We start from the raw sequence: 20,713 nt of genomic DNA, 5'->3' as shown, positions 1-20,713 counted from the left end.
ACAGTAAGAAAATATAAATTGTTGATGGCTCATGGATGGGGATTACTAGTTGCTACTTTGTGTACTTTCTTACTGATGTCGTTATTCTTCTATTTTCTATGGTTTGGACTAATTTACATTATTTTTAAATTTGTATAAACTGTGATCCCCTATGAGAGGCCAACAAACTCTTTACCGCATTTTGGCTTGCTGCATACAGTTCATCATTAAGTGGAACACATTCTTTCATCACAATAATAAGTTACATATTTTCAGTTTTAGATTTGAATTATTACATTAAAAAGGTTCATTTGTTTATTATTATTTAAAACTTTTATTATCTTATTTACATTTCAGTTTAAAGGATGTTATTAACTAGATGTTATGGTTGCTCACGGAACTCTCTTACTATCCTGCAGGTATTCTGAATCACAGCTTTCTGGAATACTATATAAGTATTCTTTGGAAGGCCTATTGTCGCTAGGTTCTTATGTATGCATCATGCTGGTGGTTGACATGATGGTTGGGATGGTCATTACTTGTTCCATATGCCACATATTTTTGTCTTCCTGTCTTAGGACAGTACTTCCTGATCATTTCCTGATATTTTTTTATGGAGGTTGCTGCTCTTGGGCACCGCTATGTTGATCATATACATAGCCATTTCCTTCTTGTCAATGAGGATTGTCTAGTCTGTTCCAGGATTATCTTGTCCGTTATTATGGCATGGCCCCTGTTAGTTTGTGGGCAGAAAACTCTAGTATGGCCTGAGGCTCATACTCACAATACGGTAAACTTTCTTTAATTAGCTGGTGTTTTTGCACTTGCTTCTGATGTATTATGCAGAATGATCCCCCAGATGGATTACCCATCTGGGAGATCATCCTGCATCCCACAACAATGTGCAGAATTGTTTCTGGAACAAGGTGGCATCTACATGTGCCATCTGTTACTCTGAAGTTCTTGGCGATGTACTTCTCGTAGTTCCTAGTTTTGATTACCCAGTCTTGGATGACAAGCAAGAATCCTTCGGTCTTGAGGAAGAGCCTTCCATTCACAAATTACTGAAATTTTGGAATTGGAATCCACTTTATCAATATAGTCTTGATGGAGTCATTGTAGTGTCTGCCATGAACTGTCTGCTGTGCCCATCTTTCTGTCTTTGTTTCTTCTGTCTGCGTCATCTCCTGGTTGAGATTGAGTGTTGTTGTTATTATTTGGTTTTTAGGAGCATTAGCAACTAAGGCCATATTGCTCCAGGGATATGCGGTGGTCATTCCCAGACATTTCCGCATCCTCCGTATTTGGTGGTGACGGGCTTGAACCTTAGTCTAATCAAGAAGCGTGTGCTATGCACTGCTGCTCCTGCCCAACTGCCCGGAGGCACAGATTGAGTGTTGTATGCTGTTTGTCTATCTTTCTTATGGCTTAGTATATTGGTGCTGTGTTTTCCTGGAAGTAACCACACAGGTTCTTAATTGCCATCTTCTATTGTTCAATGAGGTCAGTCAATCCCCTCACTCCTTTTTTATGGGCTATGGTCAGTCTCTTGATGGGCAACTTCAGGTGATGTTGGAGGCTCTCGGTCACCATTAACCCGGTCGATCTCATAATCTCCTCCAGCTCGGTGTTGGTCCAATCAGTGATCTCGAAAGAGTACATTAGTATCGGGACTGCGTAAGTTTTTATAACTCTGATCATGTTCCCGTTATTTAGCTTTGATTTTAGCAGGCTTCACAGTCTCTGACGGTATTTCTCAGCCAGGCAGGCCTTCAGCTCTTTGTGTTCTAACTGGTGGGCCTGCATCATATGCAGATATTTGTATGTCTCTACCTCTGTCGTAACTTCAATCTATTCACCGGTCTTCAGCTGGTAGTTTCGTCTGACTGGAGGCCAAACTGCTCTTGATATAGTTTGGCCTAGACAAACTCTTTGGTGATCCAGAGTAGCTGTTGGAGTTGATTCTCAGTTGCAGCATAGAGCTTGATATCATCCATGTACAACAGGTGATAGAGGGTATACATGTTATTCCTCCCTTCAATAAGGGTATACCAATACTTCTTGTTATTAAGCATGGTGGACAGTGTGTTGAGTGCTAGACAGAACTATAGTGGGCTCAGGGCATCTCCCTGGAAGACTCCCCTTCTGATGGTATCGGTCTGGTTGTAATGTTCTCGACCTTGATGGTGGTCGTCTATTTTGCCATGGCTGCTTCAAGGAAGTGTGGCATTATTGGGTTGAATTTTTTTGATCTTCAGAATCTCTATCAGCCAGCTATGTAGCACGTAGTCTAAGGCCTTGTGGGTAATCGATGTAGGCCATGTATAATTTGCAGTACTTCTTGTAGGTTTTCTCCATAACAGCGGCATCAATGATCAATTGCTTCTTGCAACCTTTCCTCATCTGTTGCCACCTCTTCTGCGGCGCCTCCGTAGCCAGATGGGCAGGAGCAGCAGTGCGTAGCACACGCTTCTGGATTAGACCGGGGTTTGAGCCCGTCACCACCAAATACGGAGGATGCGGAAAGGTCAGGGAATGACCACCGCATATCCCGGAGCAATGTGGCCTTAGTTGCTAATGCTCCTAAAAACCAAAATAACAACAATAACCTCTTCTGCTGCTTTCCAAATGGTCTAATGTCTTTTTAGTTATGCAGCTAGTCAGGATCTTCTATATTATTGAAGGGCAGGTGATTGGTCTTTACTTTGCCAGGTTTGTGGTGTCTTTGTCCTTAGCCTTCAGGTAGGTGATTCCTTGAGTTTGAGACTATGTGATTGAGTCAGGTGCCTTATTATCTAGGAGAACTGCTCTAATATGCCTGTGCATGCAGTTAACTTCTTGTATCAGTAGTTAAATAAAATTTTCTGTTTATACTCCTGGAAGACCAAATGGTCAGAGGAGTCCACAAGATAGACAGAATACAAGAAACAGTACCGTATTAAGCAGTCATGGCTTGAATCCCGGTGACTCAAGGCATGTGTACTTTTGCCTGACCACTAGGCTACGACAGCTTGTGGATGTTATCTATTTCTAGGGTTCACCATTTTTGTGGGACTATCTGATCTACTGTTGTACTTCTTCCCCCTGAACTTCCCATTCCATCATCTCTTGTATACGTTCTTATTTTTCTTCTTTTTTGATCCATCCAGGGGACACGATTATTATGGCTAACTTTGCTGTTCCTTCCTTCTTGTCTTCCTTCTCCTCTTGTCCAATTTTCCTGTAGAAGGCTTTGTCTGGTTTTCAACAAATATCCTGTTGTATTAGCATTAGTAAAGGCACATGATGCAAGAAAGCAATCTTATAGAGCATCAGCCAAAAAAAAAAAAAAAAACCTTCTCATTTCACCCATCCACTCGCTCCAAATGTTTGTCTAGTTCTGCCTTGAATCTATTTAAGCTATCAACTTCTACAACAAAAGATGGAAGTTTGTTCCAACAGTCAACCATGCTGGCTAAAGGCAAACTTCCACATATCTATCATACAACTGTCTTTCCTCAATTTGAATTTATTGTCCTCAAAGTCGATTCTTCTCAGAAAAAAGAAGAATCCCATCAGTACTGAGCATGCTCAAACCATTGAATGCTTTATACACCTCAATCAGATCACCTCACAGGGACCTAGTCTCCAGACACTGTAATTTGCAAAACTTAAGCCTTTCTTCATAAAAGCAACCCTTTGCTCCGTTCACCAGTCTTATTGCCCTTCAATGTACTCGTTCCAGCAGCTCTACATTCTTCTTAAAATGAGACCTCCAGACCTGTATACAGTACTCAAGGTGTGGCCTGACCACTGCCTTATACAAGGGGATAATCACCTCCTTATCCCTGCTAGAAAAATTCCTGTATATAATTGACAAGAAACCATGAGCTACTCTTGCAGACCGTCGGCACTGCTCAGAAAACTTCATATCTGCCTGCACAATTACCCCCAGGTCCTTTTCATTTTCTACCACTGTCAGTCTAGTCCACACAGTTGATACATTACTCTGGGGTTACGGCTTCCCATATGCAGTAATTTACATTTGTCAATGTTAAACTTCAGTAGCCACCTCTCAGCCCATCTGCTCAACTTTTCTCTATCCTGTTGCAGCAGCGTACTGTCATTAACAACCCTGCCGACCTTCATATCGTCTGCAAACTTGGACATTAAGCCTGATATACCATCAAAAATATCAATAATAAATATTGAAAAACAACAATGGACCCAACACTGGAGACTCCACTAATATCATTAGTCCATGAAGAGCAGTGTCCATTGATTACCACTCTCTGTCTTCTCCCACTCAACCCTCCTTTTATCCATAGCAGAAATTTGCCTCCAATGCCACACTGCTCCAATTTGTACAGCAGTCATCCATGTTGACGGGCCCTTCAAGCTCTCAGCTGCCCACATCAGTGCCAGAGCTTGCACTTGATCATCACAAAACACAGCGGCAATCCCCAAGACAGAATGCGCTGGTCCCACAGGAACTAGTAGTTGTTGACTCTATTGTCAGGGGAAACAGGGAACATGCTATGTAAAAAGGATAGGTGGAACAGGACCAGGGTATTTCTGCCAGGTGCAAAGGTTGATGACGTTTTAGAGCAATGTCATTTTTTAAGGGCACAAAAGGTGATATTGTTGTACACGTTGGCACTTATCATATTAAGAGTAGGAGACCAGTGAAATTACTTAAAAAGTACAGATCACTGTTGAAAAAAAGCTGTGAATTAGGGATGAATTTGAAAGTGTATGCAATTCTGCCCAGACACGATAGGAGGGAGTATATGATAAGAGCCTTGTCAATCAATTCGACCCTGGAAAGATTGAGCAAGACTCAAGTGGTAGAATTTTTTTTAGCCTGGTCTGTACTTGTTAACAGGAGTAACTGCTTCTACAGGAATGGGATACACTTAAATAGAAAGGGTGCAAGAATATTTGCTGATGCTATCGAGGCAGTGTTAGCTGGGTCAGAAAACTGCTAGCTTGGGGGGATACAAGGATTAATAGATTAACAGTAGCCACTAGCAGAGGTGAAAGTGATTCTTGCACTGCTTCTATTGGAATGAGCAGCAGCCTGAAAAACAAGATCCAGAGTATTTCAGAGACTACTGGGAGTCATTGTGGTACAAGTAAACACATGGGTTGTGTTAGAGTAGCTAAGAATAGGAATTTGGTATATAAATTTGATGAATTTGAGGTATTGCTCAAAACATCAAAGGCAGATATTGTTCGGATATCAGAGACATGGTGTCACACAGATATAAGGAATGCAGAACTGGAATTTAGGGAGTACAATGTGTACAGGAAGGATAGACAAGGAAGTGAGGAGGGTTATACTATTAGTTAAGAAATACATAAATCCAAGGAAGTGAAGCCAGTCGACATCGCTGGACAGGGCAGTGTCGAGTCAGTTTGGTGTGACATAAGCATTGGGAGATCAAAACTGAGAGTAGGAGTGTGCTATAGGCCTAATGACTCTGATGAGTATAATAAGGAACTGTACAGGGAAATAGAGTGTGCCAGTAAATCAGAGAGTCTTATAATGGGGGATTTTAATTTCCCAGATATTGACTGGAATTTGTGGGTTGGTCACTCACACACTAGCAAGGCTTTTGTGTATTTATTGGATGATTGTTTTCTACATCAGCACGTTCGGAAGGCAACTAGAGGGAGTAATACTCTTGATCTGATTACCAGTAGTGATTCTACATGCATTAAGAATCTGCAGATAAAGGAACCACTAGGTGGCAGTGATCACAGTGTGCTGAAGTGGGATTTACTCAATGAGGTAACTACCATCAGGGGTAAAGGGAAGGGTTTTTGCTTTCGTAAAGGTGACTACGGTGGTCTGAGACAGTATTTAAATTCTATACAGTGGGACCAACTAATGATGTTACCAACAGTAAATTCAAAATGGGAAGCATTCAAAGAAATTATCTTGGAAGCTACTAGGCTTTACATACCAACTAAGAAATAATGTTCAAGGTTTAGGCCTAAATGGATGTCAGATGAACTAATGAGACATGTGGCAGAGAAGAAAAATGCATGGGATGTATATAAATTAATGGGTGACATGAAGCCTATGATAGATATAAGCTGGTATGTAACCAAGTCACAAAGGAGATTAGGCAGGCAAAGGCAGATTATGAGAAATCCTTGGCAAAGGAGGCAAATAAAAACAACAAAGAGTTCTTAACCTATGTAAACTCTAGAAGGAAAAGGACAGATCATACCAACAATAAATTCAAAATGGGAAGCATTCAAAGAAATTATCTTGGAAGCTACTAGGCTTTACATACCAACTAAGAAATAATGTTCAAGGTTTAGGCCTAAATGGATGTCAGATGAACCACTGGATATTGATGGTTCATCTGTTGATCACCTGAGCAGCATGGTTTTGTTAAGGAAAAGTCTTGCCTGACCAATTTGATTGGATACTATGATGTGGTCACAAAGGAACTGGATGCAGGGAATAACTTTGATATCATATATTTGGATCTTAGAAAGGTTTTTGATACTGTTGCACATGGAAGACTGATGTACAAATTGGAGAAGTGTGGCACTGGAGGCAAATTGCTGCTATGGATAAAGGGATGGTTGAGTGGGAGAAGACAGAGAGTGGTAATCAATGGACACTGCTCATCGTGGAGACTAGGAGACTAGGCACCTGCGAGGTGATCTGATTAAGGTGTATAAAGCCTTGAACGGTTTGAGCATGCTGATGAGCATGCTCAATGCTGATGGAATTCTTCGTCTTGCTCAGAGTAATCATTTGAGAGGGCATAAATTCAAATTCAGGAAAGACAGATGTAGGATAGATGTGCAGAAGTTTGCCTTTAGCCAGGGATTGGTTGGTTCGTGTAACAGACTTCCATCCTTTATTGTGGAAGTTGATAGCCTAAATAAATTTAAGGCTGAGCTGGACAGGTACTTGGAATAAATGGAGGGGTGAAATGGGAGAGTGTTTTTTTTTTTTTTTTATGGCCGATGCTGGATAAGTTAGCTTTCTTGCATCATATGCCTCTACTAATACTAATGTGCAATAGTATCAAAAGCCTTTCTAAGATCCAAATATATGATATCAAAATTATTCTTTTCATCCAGTTCATTTGTGATCACATCATAATATCCAAGTTAATTGGTCAGACAAGACTTTCCCTTAACAAAACCATGCTGTGTCCAAGCTATAACTGAAGCCTTCTCTACATAATCTTGCAGTGCTTCTTTAAACAGTGACTCCGTTAATTTCACTGGAACAGAAGTTAAACTAACAGGTCTGCAATTACTTGTGTCACTCTTTGATCCTCCTTTGTGAAATGGGGTCACATTTGCACAACTCCAGTCTATGGGTAGCTCACCTGAGTTCAAGGAAGCTCTCATAATTATGGCTAAGTTTACTTACTTCCTTTGCTGCCTCCTTAAATATAACTGGATAGATTCCATCCATCCCAGGTGCCTTTCTTATGTTTATCTTCAACAATTTCTCCTCCACTTTGATCTCAGTTATTACAAAATCATCTAGCTCGCTGCCAGAGTTTAATTCACCTCTTGTATTCCCCTCCCTGAATAACTCCTCATGTGTGAATATAGATGCAAAATACTCATTTAGTTTGTTAGATACCTGAGCAGGATCATCAACAATTGAACCATAGATATCAAGTGGACCAATCTGATTCATCCCCTTCCTTCTAGGGTTTACGTAAGTAAAGAACTCCTTGCTGTTTTTGTTTGTATCCTTTGCCAAGGATTTCTCGTAATCTGCCTTTCCTTGCCTAACCCTCTTTGTGATTTGGATACAGACCAGCTTATATCTATCATAGGCTTTACTGTCACCTGTTAATTTATATGTATCCCATTCATTTTTCTTCTCTGCCACATGTCTCATTAGTTCATCTGATATCCTTTTAGGCCTAAACCTTGAACAACATTTCTTAGTTGGAATGAAAAGCCTAGTAGCCTCCAAAATTAAGTCCCTGAAGGCTTCCCATTTAGAATGAATTTAACGTTGGTAACATCATCAGTTGATCCCACTGTACAGAATTTAAAAACTGTCTGAGACCACTGTAATCACCTTTACGAAAGCAAAAGTCCTTCCCTTTAGCCTTGATGGTAGTTACATCTTTAAGTAATTCCCATGGCGCCTCCATAGCCAGGTGGGCAGGAGCAGCAGTGCGTAGCACAGCTTCTTGATTAGACCGGGGTTCGAGCCCGTGCCCACCAAATATGGAGGATGCAGAAAGGTATGGGAATGACCACCGCATATCCCCGGAGCAATATGGCCTTAGTTGCTAATGCACCTAAAAACCAAAAATAACAAATAACAAGTAATTCTCACATCAGTACATTATGATCACTGTCACCCAGTGGTTCCTTTATCTGCAAATTCTTAATGCATGAGTAATCACCTGCTGATAATCACATCAAGTGCATTACTCCCTCTGGTTGCCTCTCGAACATGTTACTGCAGTCATCCAAGAAATCCACAAAAGTCTTGCTAGTGTGCGAATGACCAACCCACAAGTTCCATTCAATATCTGGGAAGTTAAAATTCCCTATTATAAGACACTCTGATTCACTAGCCCACTCTATTTCTCTGTCTAGTAGTTTATCACATCACCAGAGTCATTAGGCCTAATAACACACTCCTATTCTCAATTTTGCTTTGTCACACCAAACTGACTTGACACTGCACTGTCCAGTCATGTCAACTGGCTGTACTTCCTTGGATTTTATGTGTTTCTTAACTAATAGCATAACCCCTTATCCCTTCCTATCCTGTCTATCCTTCCTGTTCACATTGTACTTCCCAAATTCCATTTCTGCATTCCTTATATCTGTGTGACACCACGTCTCTGATATCCCAACAATATCTGCCTTCGATGTTTTGACCAACACCTCAAATTCATCAAATTAATTTACCAAACTCCTAGTATTGGTGTATATGCAAGTATACATGCAACTGTTCCTATTCTTAGCTACCCTAATACAGCCCATGTATTTACTTGTTCTACAATGTCTCCTCTGGTACGTTTTACTGTAGTCATTCTCCAAATAATGGAGAGTGAAGTCTCTTTCTGAGTGCCAAGAGTTTCTACTTGAGGGTGTCAAGGTATTCTACAATTCTCTGATTGTAGGTCTTGTGTTTCATATGGATATTGTCTTTCTTGACAATGGACTTCACTTTTCTGATCAGCTTCTTACTTCTGTTACCCAGTTGGTACTGGGTCAGTTGGCCTATCTTCACTCTTATTTCATTTATCTTCTGTTGTAGCCTTCTTTTCTAGGATGGTGGTTCCTTGTCTTTGTGTTTTATGTTATGTTATGTTGGTCACTGGTTTTCATTCAGTTCATCCTGGTGGCTGCTTCAGAGGCACAGCTGCTGCAATTCCTGTGCAGATGGTATCTACTGTTACTTCTTTGTTCTTGAGATAATTTGGTATTATTCGCCTGTTGAGCGTCTTTCTGTGACTGTGATTTGCCACAAGATTCTGTTGAGTCTCTGCTTCATTATGGTATGGGTTTTCGTGGGGCTCCATTCCATCAAATTCTGGAGTGCTTTCTTCTATTCTTCTTCTATTCTGGATATTGCACACTTGTCTGTTTCCGCTTCAGCTGCTCCAGGTTGTGGTTCTTGTACTTTGTCCTCCTCCAGTTCTGGTTCCGTTGTGTCCATATTCATTGTCCTTTGTAGTTGGTCGCTGACATCCTGCTTGATTTTTTTCCAAGGTTTTTAGGGGCTATCAAGTTCTTCGTGATGATGGTCCGTCTCTGGACTGCTATTCGCTGTTTGGTGACCTGAACAATTGGGAATCATTCCAACCATTTTGTGTGTAGTTTTGTCCTGTACAATGTCATCTCTGTCTCTAGTTTCATTACTTCATAATATGCTTGCACTGTTGCTTCCTCCCTTATGGGTGATCACTAGCAGAGTTGTGCAGGAAGTATTTCCAGTTGGTTTGGCTTGTCCTTCAGTTGTGGTAGCCATACAGGATACATAATCACTCCACGGTTATCCACAGAACACCAACCGCTCTGATTAGGTCCTGAATGCAAATAACTTTATCCTGCACCACACTCGATGCAGTATGTTCTACTTCTCACTTCATCCAGCTATGTAGGTGAACCATTTTCACTTTGTAACCATGCAATGGGTGGTATACTTATGGAAGTGACACTGAGTGGTGTCATTTCCATAAATGCTGAGTTAGGTCAGAATGTGTATGTGTTTGCAGTTCTGTCCAGGAGGGATTATATGCTAAAAGCCTTGTAGATTAATTCAAAACTTAAGGAACTCTGCAAGGCTTTTGGAAAGGGAGGATTTTTATCAGCATGGCCTGCACCTGTAAGTAAAAGTAATCTACACTTTAGTAATCTACAATTTTGAAGTGCAAGGATTTCTTTACTTATATAAACTCTAAAAGGAAGGGGATGAATCTGATTGGTCCACTTGATATCGATGGTTCGACTGTTTGCTATCTGATCCTGCTCAGAGAGCAAACAAACTGAATGAGTATTTTGCATCCACATTCACACATGAGGAGTTATTAAGGATTGAAAATGCCAGAAGGTTATCAAATCGTCGCAGAGTGCTTAATGATTTTGTAATAACTGAGAGAAAAGTGGAGGAGAAATTGTTGAAGTTAAGCATAAGGAAGGCACCTGGGGTGGACAGGATCTATCCAGTTATATTAAAAGAGGCAGCAAAGGAAGTAAGCAAACCATTAGCTATAATTATGAGAGCTTCCTTGGACTTAGGGGAGGTCCCCATGGACTGCAGGTATGCAAATGTATCACGAATTCACAAAGGGGGTTCAAAAGGTGACACATGTAACTACAAACCTGTTAGTTTAACTTGTGTTCTGGGGAAAATAATGAAATCACTGATTAAAGAAGCATTGCAGGATCATCTAGACAAGACTGCAGTAATAGTTAAGACACAGCATGGGTTTGTTAAAGGGAGGTCTTGTCTGACCAATTTGATTGGATACTATGATGTGGTCACAAAGGAACTGAAGTAGTAAGTGTATAATTGTTTTCTTTTTACCGAATTTTTTTAGAATTCGCTAAACAGAATTTTATTCTTTACCGAATTTTTTTAGAATTTTGAATGCCAAAAATAATTTTGATGTCATATACTTGGATTTCAGGAAAGCTTTTGCTGTTGCACGGGGAAGAAGCACACCGGGCTAGCCAGGTGGGTAAAGTGCCTGCCTGGCAACCCAAAGGTTGTGGGTTCGAATCCTGCCTTGGGCTTGGATCAGAGTAAAATGCAAAAACTTTGGGAGGTGCATTATGGCCATAAAGCCGACGTGCCAACAACTAACAAAAAAAAAGAAAAAACATGGAAGACTGCTGTACAAATTGGAGAGGTATGGCCAGAGGCATAGCTAGGTTTTCGGCACCCTTGGCAAATTCGTGGCTACGCACCTTTTTTTCGATAATTGTTAAAATCATAAAAAATAATAAGTAGTCGGATCTCTGTTTAACAAACTTCTTTATAGCGAATTTTTCTATTTAGAGATAAATGTTTTCTTTTTACCGAATTTTTTTAGAATTTGCTAAATAGAATTTTATTCTTTACCGAATTTTTTAAGAATTTTTTTATTTCTTCATTTTATGGAAAAGAAAATTTTCCGTATAATGACTGCATTACGAGACTTAACTGGGTACACATCATTCGCACCCATGGCCTTCAAGCAAGCAATAGTGCTCTTGTTACGCCCGAATTAAAAGATAAAGAGATTTCCATCTGCAACTCAGTGGGACCCGTAAACCTATCCGACTACCTGTCCACATACCGAGAAGTCGAGCTGGTCAACTACTTTCTGTGTATCCATAGCCACTGGGCAGACCGAGGTGTATTAAAAATTTGGACATTAGGCTCTGGTCAACCTTCTATTGTAAACACCTTGTTGATTTAGAAGAGAGTGGTTTTCCTTTATCCCGACAAGCGGTCATCTGTTATTTCGTGGAAGTGAAATGGCACCGTTTCGAAGCTATTGGCCTATCATCGAGCACAATATGAGATACAGAGGAAATGATGCCTCCCACACTATTATTGTAGTTTTTTCTTAAGAGTTATCTATGGTGTATCCACACCGATATTATATAAAACTCTTACTCTTAACATATTATGCCTTGTTGCATTTAGTTATTTTAAATTATTTCACTTCGTACTTTTGTTGCTAACAAATTAATAAATTCATTCTGAATTTCTGGAGATAAATAATTAGTGACGTGTTTAAAATGCGATTCCAGAGCATTTTTCATACCAACGTCAAATTGGCTGACAAATTTTATCAAGTTTAAAAATACGACACGATTTTTTTCTTCGGTATTGATATAAGTAGCATGTCCATGAAATGCCAAATTATTTTCAGCAAGAACAATATACATTTCAATATTATTTTCAATATATGATGGCATTTTGAAATTTTGCTTCTTAGTGCTGCTTGTGCAGCATGGTCAATTAGTCGATCCTTTTCTAATAATTTCCATTTTGTGAAATTGTTTATGTGTTGTAATGAATTCTCATGAAAAAGAACGTTTGGATCTAGATGTTTCCAATCCTTAAATCCATCTGAGCTGCAAAATGGAACATGATTTGTGCCAGATACAAATAAAAGGCAAGGAAAACAATATATTGCATTTTTGTTTTTGCAATAAAATAACGATTACCTCTCTTTTTTTACAATACAGTAATACCCCGAAGTTACGCGATAGGTGGGTCCGACGAAAATCGCTTAAGTCGAATTCGCGTAAGTCGGGGTACAACTTTGCATATAAATACATATAAATTTTGTTTAATTGGGACCAACGACTAACAGAAACACTAGTTTAGAAGAAAAATATTAATAAAATTGCAGTTCTTTATACATATTAATACAAAATATGTATTAAAAAATAAATGACTTACGTAAAAAAGTTATTTCGATGTCGATGGCTTCATAAAATCTAACAAATTCGTCTGACGACACAGAGCCTTCTTTTTTTCATGCAGAATTTCTTCGTAGCAAGCTAATAATTTTTTTTATTCCTTGCTTTGTAGCTATAACGCTTTCTTCGTTGTAGTCTATGTTTTCTAAAATTTTTAAGCCCTTTTCAATTGAGCTGAGACCTGTCAAGTTTGCAATTGTCATGTGCTTTTCGCCGTTGCCTCATTTAGGCCTGTAGCACGTGCAATATCACATGGTCTTTCATTTCGCTCAAAGCGTTTCACAATTTCATATTTTTTCTCTATCGACAGAGGCCAACTGGCCATAAGCCTTACCGGGGAAACCCCGGTGGGCCTGTGTGATTTTGGCCATAAACCATAGTATGAGGCCACTATAAATTTTTGAACCAGTCCGCCTCTGTTTATCGATAATTGCTTTTCGTTTTCTCTCTGAATCTGCAGTGTCTTCACCAGTACGCTTCCTTTTCACACCTTTTAAGTATTTTACTCATTTTTAGGGAATAAAGCACAATTACAAAATGAGGAGGCACGCTTGATACGCATAAACAAAGCTGCGCGCATGTAGCAACTGAATTAACAACACCATAAAGGCAGAGATACACTATTAACACCTCACATTTCTAGGGGTTACTACCATAAAACAATAAAAATCCAGTTGCGTTTCTGCTAGTGGAATCTGTTATAAACTGGTAGTAAACTCGATCTAATTGCATACCGATAGCTGGAATTGTGTTGGTTTTTACGTTATTATGGTGAAATGTGTTTCCCCTAAAACAAATACATTTACACAATCTTCTCTTCATTCCTATCGTGTTGCGTTTGGTTGGGGTGATTTTGCATTCGACTGCCATTTCTTGTAAACACAAAGGCGAATTGTGCATAAGCCAATTCGGTTTGTGTTATATTATAAGATATCATTACCGTATTTATAAATAGTGTATGATCGAATTCGTGTAGTGTAAACACTTGTTATACGAGGACTGACTGTATACGGCTCGACCGACGCGATCCATTTCTCTCGTGAAAACGATGTAATTTCCGACAAACGTAGAGCGCGAATTCGAATGCACACATATAAATATGACGGTTGGAATACAAATTCTTGTATATGTGTGAAGCTCATGCGCAGTAAAGTTGAATTTTGTTCATCTTTCGCTCTCACTCTCCACCGTCGCGCCGTATATCGATAACATATGAAAAACGACCTTGAAGATAGTGGGCGGCAGTGTTGCCAAACGAAAAAATCAAGAACCGCGTAACTCCGAGTTCGCGTAAGTCGGGGTAGCGTAAGTCGGGGTATTACTGTACCTTCATTTTTGTATTTTCACAAATTATTGAAACATCTGCCATTAGTGACAGGATAGGTATTTAAGACTACAGCTACATATGTTCAGGACCGTGTTGCACCATAAAAGATCTGTTTTTGTGGGCATTAAAGTTCCATGTGGTCGGATCATTAAAATTCAGACTTAAATGTTCCATGTTAATATTATTGCTGCCATCATTTTCTTCTGTCAACTGTTGTTGGTTATTGTCCACACTTTCTAATTCTTTTAAAAAAACTTCAACTGTTTGAGCTTTTTCTTGCACTTCCATTTCAGTGGCATCATCAATTATTTCATCTTCATTCGAATCATGTTAGTTTTCTTTGTCACTTTCAGGTTTGGAGTGGCTTATTGTAATCCAGTTTTGTAAACTAGCGGAATGTTTTTTTCTAATTTCCTCTTTATGCAGTCTTTCTACGTGGTACTCAGGTCCACTTTTTTTCTTTGGTAACATGTTAAAATTAATTTGGCCTTTATTGTTTTATTTAAATTATAAATCACAATATTCAAAATTACCTGTTTATATAGCAATCACAAAAACACAACTTATTCCTCCGTTTGTACACAATGCGTGAATTGCAAACTACTATGCATTCGATCATGCGCTGATGAAGCGATCGCCTGATTGGTCCCTTCAAAGTTATATTCTGAACAGCAAACAGATCTATGATGCTATGCAGTATGTACTCAGATGTAAGGATGCATGCAGGCTTGAATCACTATGTGAAAATTAATTTTCACCCTCCCTGTGCTATCATCTTGTTTCAACAACATCGAGGGGCGCCATTTCGTCAGCTAGCCTCAGGTGTTGAAATAGCTTGGCACTGTACTGATGTGGCCTGTCAGTGGCGCCCTTCTCCTGTCGGAGGCCTTGGCACCTGCCCAATGCCAAGGCGTTCCTACGCCACTGGGTATGGCATTAAGGGTAAGTTGCTACAATGGATAAAGGGATGGTTGAGTGGGAGACAACACAAAGTGGTAATCAATGGACACTGCTCTTCATGGACAAATGTTATTAGTGGAGTTCCCCAGGGTTTGGTGTTGGGCCCATTGTTGTTTTGTATATTTATCAATGATATTGATGAAGGTATATCAGGTTTAATGTCTAAGTTTGCAGATGATACAAAGGTTGGCGGGGTTGTTAATAACAGTAAAGACAGTATGTTACTCCACTGGATCTGGATAAGTTGGGAAAATGGGCTGAGAAGTGGCAACTCAAGTTTAACATTGACAAATGCAAGGTACTGCATATGGGTAGCAATAACTGAAGAGAAACGTACCAACTGTGTGGTATTACACTCAGGGAAGTAGAAAGTGAAAAAGACCTGGGGGTAATTGTGCAGTCAGATATGAAGTTTTCTGGGCAATGCAGAGGCTGCCAGCATGGGGTTTTGTCAATGATATACAGGAATTTTGCTAGCAGGGAAAAGGAGGTAATTGTCCCTCTGAATAAGGGATAAGGAGATAATTATTCCCTTGTATAAGGCAATGGTCAGGCCACACCTTGAGTACTGTATACAGGTCTGGTGGCCTCATTTCAAGAAGGATGTAGAGCTACTCGAATGAGTACAGAGAAGGGCAACAAGATTAGTGAATGGAACAAAGGGTTGCTCTTATGAAGAAAGGCTTAAGTTTTTCAAATTACAGTGTCTGGAGACTAGGCACCGGCAAGGTGACCTGATAGAGGTGTATAAAGCTTTGAATGGTTTGAGCATGCTCAATGCTGATGACATTCTTCTTCTTGCTCAGAATAATCACCTGAGAGGACATAAATTCAAATTGAGGAAAGACAGATGTAGGATAGATGTGCAGAAATTTGCCTTTAGCCAGCAGGTAGTTGGTTGGTGGAACAGACTTCAATCCCTTGTTGTGGAAGTTGATAGCCTAAATAAATTTAAGGCTCAGATGGACAGGTATTTCGAACAAACGGAGGAGTAAAATGGTTTTTTTTTTTTTTTTTTTTTTTGGCTGATGCTGCATAAGCTTGCTTTTTTGCATCATATGCCTCTACTAATGCTAATGCTAATAAGCCAAACTTAAGAACTCAAGGCATGGTCAGGCCACGCCTTGAGTACTGCGTACAGGTCTGGAGGCCTCATTTTAGGAAGGATGTAGATTTGCTTGAGCGTGTACAGAGAAGGGCAACAAGATTGGTGAGGGGAATGAATGGATCCTTTTAAGTTCTGCAAATTGCAGCGGCTGGAGACTAGGCACCTGCGAGGTGATCTGATTGAGGTGTATAAGGCCTTGAATGGGTTGAGCACGCTGAATTCTGATGGGATTCTTCCACTTTTTCAGATTACGAACCTAAGGGGGCATAAATTCAAATTTAGGAAAGACAGAGGTAGAATAGATGTGCAGAAATTTGCCTTTAGCCAGCGGGTGGTTAATTGCTGGAACAAACTTCCACTGTCATTGTGGAAGTTGATAGGTTAAATAAATTTAAGGAAGAACTGGACAAACATTTAGAGGGAATGGTTGTGTGAATTTTATTTATATTTTTTTTATGGCTGATGCTACTAATTTTGTCTGATGCTATATACGCTTGCTTTCTTGCATCACATGCAACTATTACTGTAGAGAGTATTCATTTGAGCAAATGTGGTGCAAGGTTTTTTGCCAATATCATTGAGGATATCTTAAGGGATTAGGATACCCTTAAGGGTTCAGGGAACAGTTAAATAGTGGAGAGAGGTTAATAGATATGCGCTTATCTGATGAAATGAGTCAAAGTAATGCTTACACACATCTCAGGAATTCTTGCTTGTTACAACAGCCAATGTTGGCAAAGTGTTCTCACCATCACAATGTTTCAAATGAGCAAGGAAAATAAAGCTAGGGAAAACAAGCCTAAAAAATTTCATTGGGTGTGTCAGGGTAGTAAACTATAGAAGAATACTTATTCTTTACTGTGTCTACAGTAAGGTCATGAGCGTTGTGAATAAAATGGGTGAATTTCAATTCCAGGTTAGGACAACTAACGTTGATATAATAGAGTTATCAGAAACATAGTGCCACAAGGAAATTGGGGGTGACAAGTTACACTATGGTATACATCAGTGCTTCTCAAACTATCTGTTGTGAAGGACCAGTTTCTTTTATTTCCAGTCTATCACAGAATGGTCCTTTTGTAAAATACAAATCTTGCAGACAAGTAACGGACGAATTATCAGGGACCAGTAATGTCTGTGACCAATTTCCAATTCATTACAGTCTGGTGCCAGTCTGCAGACCACACTTTGAGTAGCACTGGTATATATGATCGAAGCAGCCTGAGTGCGAAAAGAGCTTCTGCTGAGTCAGAAATTATAAATCTGCCAGCATAGAATCTGTGTGGCATGAGTTAGTTAGAAGCAAAAGTATAAGAATGGAAGTAATCTACAGACCATAAGACTATAAAGAGTATGAAGAGAGTCTCTACATGCAGATGGAATGGGCAAGAAAGTGTGAATGTATTATTATGGGTGACCTCAATGTCCTTAACTGATTGGAATAAGTGGGAGGGAAACACCATGGGGAACAAAATTTTTAAATAAATCAGATGATTTTCATTTGGACCAGCATATTAGAGAAAATACAAGGGGTAAGAATATTCCAGATCTCACCATTACTCACAAATCGAATGACATAATATGGCTTACAGTATAAGAACCACTGGCAGGCAGTGATCATGCAATTATTAGTTGGAAGAAAGATGTTAAAAAGTATGAGAAAGCACTGGCAAAGAAAGCAAAGAACAGAAACAAGGGGTTTTCCATATTAGCATTAGCATTAGTAGAGGCATTTGATGCAAGAAAGCAAGCTTATTCAGCATCAGCCAAATAAAAAAAAAAAAAACACACACCACTCCCATTTCACCCCTCCGTTCGTTCGAAATACTTGTCCAGTTGAGCTTTAAATTTGTTTAGGCTATCAACTTCAACAACAAGTGATGGAAGTCGGTTCCACCAACCAACCAACCACCCGTTGGCCAAAGGCAAATTTCCGCACATCTATCCGACATCCGTCCTTCCTCAATTTGAATTTATGCCCTCTGAGCTGATTATTCTGAGCAAGATGAAGAATCCCATTGGCATTGAGCATGCTCAAACTATTCAAAGCCTTATACACCTCTATCAGATCACCTCTCCGGTGCCTAGTCTCCAGACTCTGTAATTTGCAAAACTTAAGCCTTTCTTCGTAAGAGCAACCCTTTGTTCCATTCACTAATCTTGTTGCCCTTCTCTGTACCCGTTCCAGCAGCTCCACATCCTTCCTGAAATGAGGCCACTCCCATTTCACCCCTCCGTTCGTTCGAAATACCTCTCCAGTTGAGCTTTAAATTTGTTTAGGCTATCAACTTCAACAACAAGTGATGGAAGTCGGTTCCACCAACCATATATGTGAATACAAAGAAGAAAACAAATCAGATCAGACCCTTGTGTACTGGTGAGGGGGTATTAGATAGACCAGCTGATGAATGGAATAAGTACTTCACATCAGTCTTTACTGATGAAAGACCATAGCGAAGAGGGGCTGAGACATGAAATTAGTGATTTTGAAATTACAGATGAGTGTTTATTACAAAATCTTTTGAGCCTAAAGACAAGCAAGGCTCCTGGAGTTGACGGCACACACCCAGTAATTTTGAGAGAGGAATTACCTTAATATATTGGCAGTTTTCCAATCCAAAGAAATCTCTCCAGAGTCCAATTATATCCTCATAATTAGCCTCAATGGTTCAATACGCTCTGTATTGAACCATTGAGGTTCAATACAGAGTGTATTGAACATACAGTGCCTCATACAGAGACAGAGTGTATTGAACCATTGAGGCTAATTATGAGGACATAATTGGACTCTGGAGAGATTTATTTGGATTGGAAAACTGCCAATATATTGCCAATATATTAAGGTAATTCTAAGAGTGAAGTTGGCAACTATAGACCAGAGGCATACTGGCCATAAGACTTGCCGGGGTAATTTTCAAACCCCAGTGGGCCACAGGCCGGTGTAATTTTCAATATTACACTCTGACCTCCAATACATTCTATTTGTTTTCCACAGTAAGAATTTTTGACCCAGTCCATCTCTGCTAAGTCCCTGTAGTCTCACTTCAGTGGTAGGGCAAATCTTAAGAGGAAATGTTTAAGAGTACAATCCAGAGACATAGATAAAAATGGCACATGGTTTTGTTAAGGGAAAATCATGTTAACTAACCCAGTAAGCTATTTTGACACAACTACTAATGAGACGGATGTAGAGAACAATGTCAACTTAGTTTAATTTGATTTTAGCAAGGCATTTGACTTAGTCTCCCATTGAAAGTTACTGTATAAGCTGGAACCTGTTGGGATTACTGGAGATATCCTAAAATGGATTGCAGGGGGGGGCTATAGGGCAAAAGGTTGTGATTAATGGATATTCTTTGGGTTGGTATAACATCAAAAGTGGTGACCCTGAGGATTAGTTCTTGGATCATTGTTGTTTCTGATTTTCATAAATGATACTGACGAAGGGATAAAGGGCACAATGTCAAAATTTGCAAATGATGTAAAGATTCTGACAGTCGCAATTATCAATGACAAGCAGCATTCGTCAGGATGACTAGAACAGGTTTCAAGAATGGTCAGAAAAATAGCAGCCATGTTTTAATGCAACCAAGTGCAAGGTGTTACTCTTGGGGAATAGCAACCCCAAAATAATTTATATACTTGATGGTGTTGAATTAACAGTAGAGAAAGAGAGGATCTGGGAATTACGATATAGGCTGTTATGAAGTTTTCTAAGTAATGTAAACAGGTGGCCTATCATTGATTTACCACACAATATCCTGTAGAGATATGGAGGTTATAATCCCACTATATGAGGCAAATGTAAGGCTGCATTTAAAATAATGTGTCCAAGTATGGAAACCTTCTCTTAAAAAAGAGAGTGAGCTTCTTGAAAGGGTCCACAGACGGAAAACTAGCATGGTGACATTGCAAAAGTGGTCTTTTGCAATCTCACTGTATAAGAAAAGATTTTAATTATGTGGACTAACGAGCTCGGCAACTAGGCACCTCAGAAGGGACCTGATTGAAGTTTACAAGGCCCTGAGAGTCATTAGTAAAATGAATCAAGATGGAATTTTCATTATTATAAAGAATTCCAGAACTAGCAGCCATAAATTAAAATTACAGGGGAAGAGGTTTTATTAGTATTTATTAGAAGAGGTTATATTAGATTGCATTTGGCCAGTGAGTTGTGGATTACCAGAACAAGTTGCTCTGCATTAGTTGCCTCTGCATTAGCTGCATTAGACAGTTTGAAGAAATTCAAAGGTCAACTGAATAGTTACTTATTCGGTTAATTACACACTTCCCTATTGTGTAAGGAGGAAAGTGCATAATTTGTATCTTTTCATCTACTTTTTATCCCCTATCCCCCAGTGCAGGAAAACCCTGTAGCTTCTTTGCACTGTATGGATAATACTAATACTGGTTCCAAT

The 20,713-nt window shown here is 39.5% G+C and overlaps 1 protein-coding gene across 1 annotated transcript in view; it reads right to left on the bottom strand.

Moving 5' to 3' along the window:
• Positions 1–20,713, bottom strand: part of LOC150085574 (catenin alpha-like) — a 707,146-nt gene that overhangs the window by 415,263 nt on the left and 271,170 nt on the right. The window lies entirely within an intron of this gene.

This window comes from Mastigoproctus giganteus, chromosome 5, assembly GCF_048544385.1.
Source record: "Mastigoproctus giganteus isolate SK-2022 chromosome 5, ASM4854438v1, whole genome shotgun sequence".
NCBI lineage: Eukaryota > Metazoa > Arthropoda > Arachnida > Uropygi > Thelyphonidae > Mastigoproctus > Mastigoproctus giganteus.
This window is presented reverse-complemented; position numbering and strand designations above follow the sequence as displayed.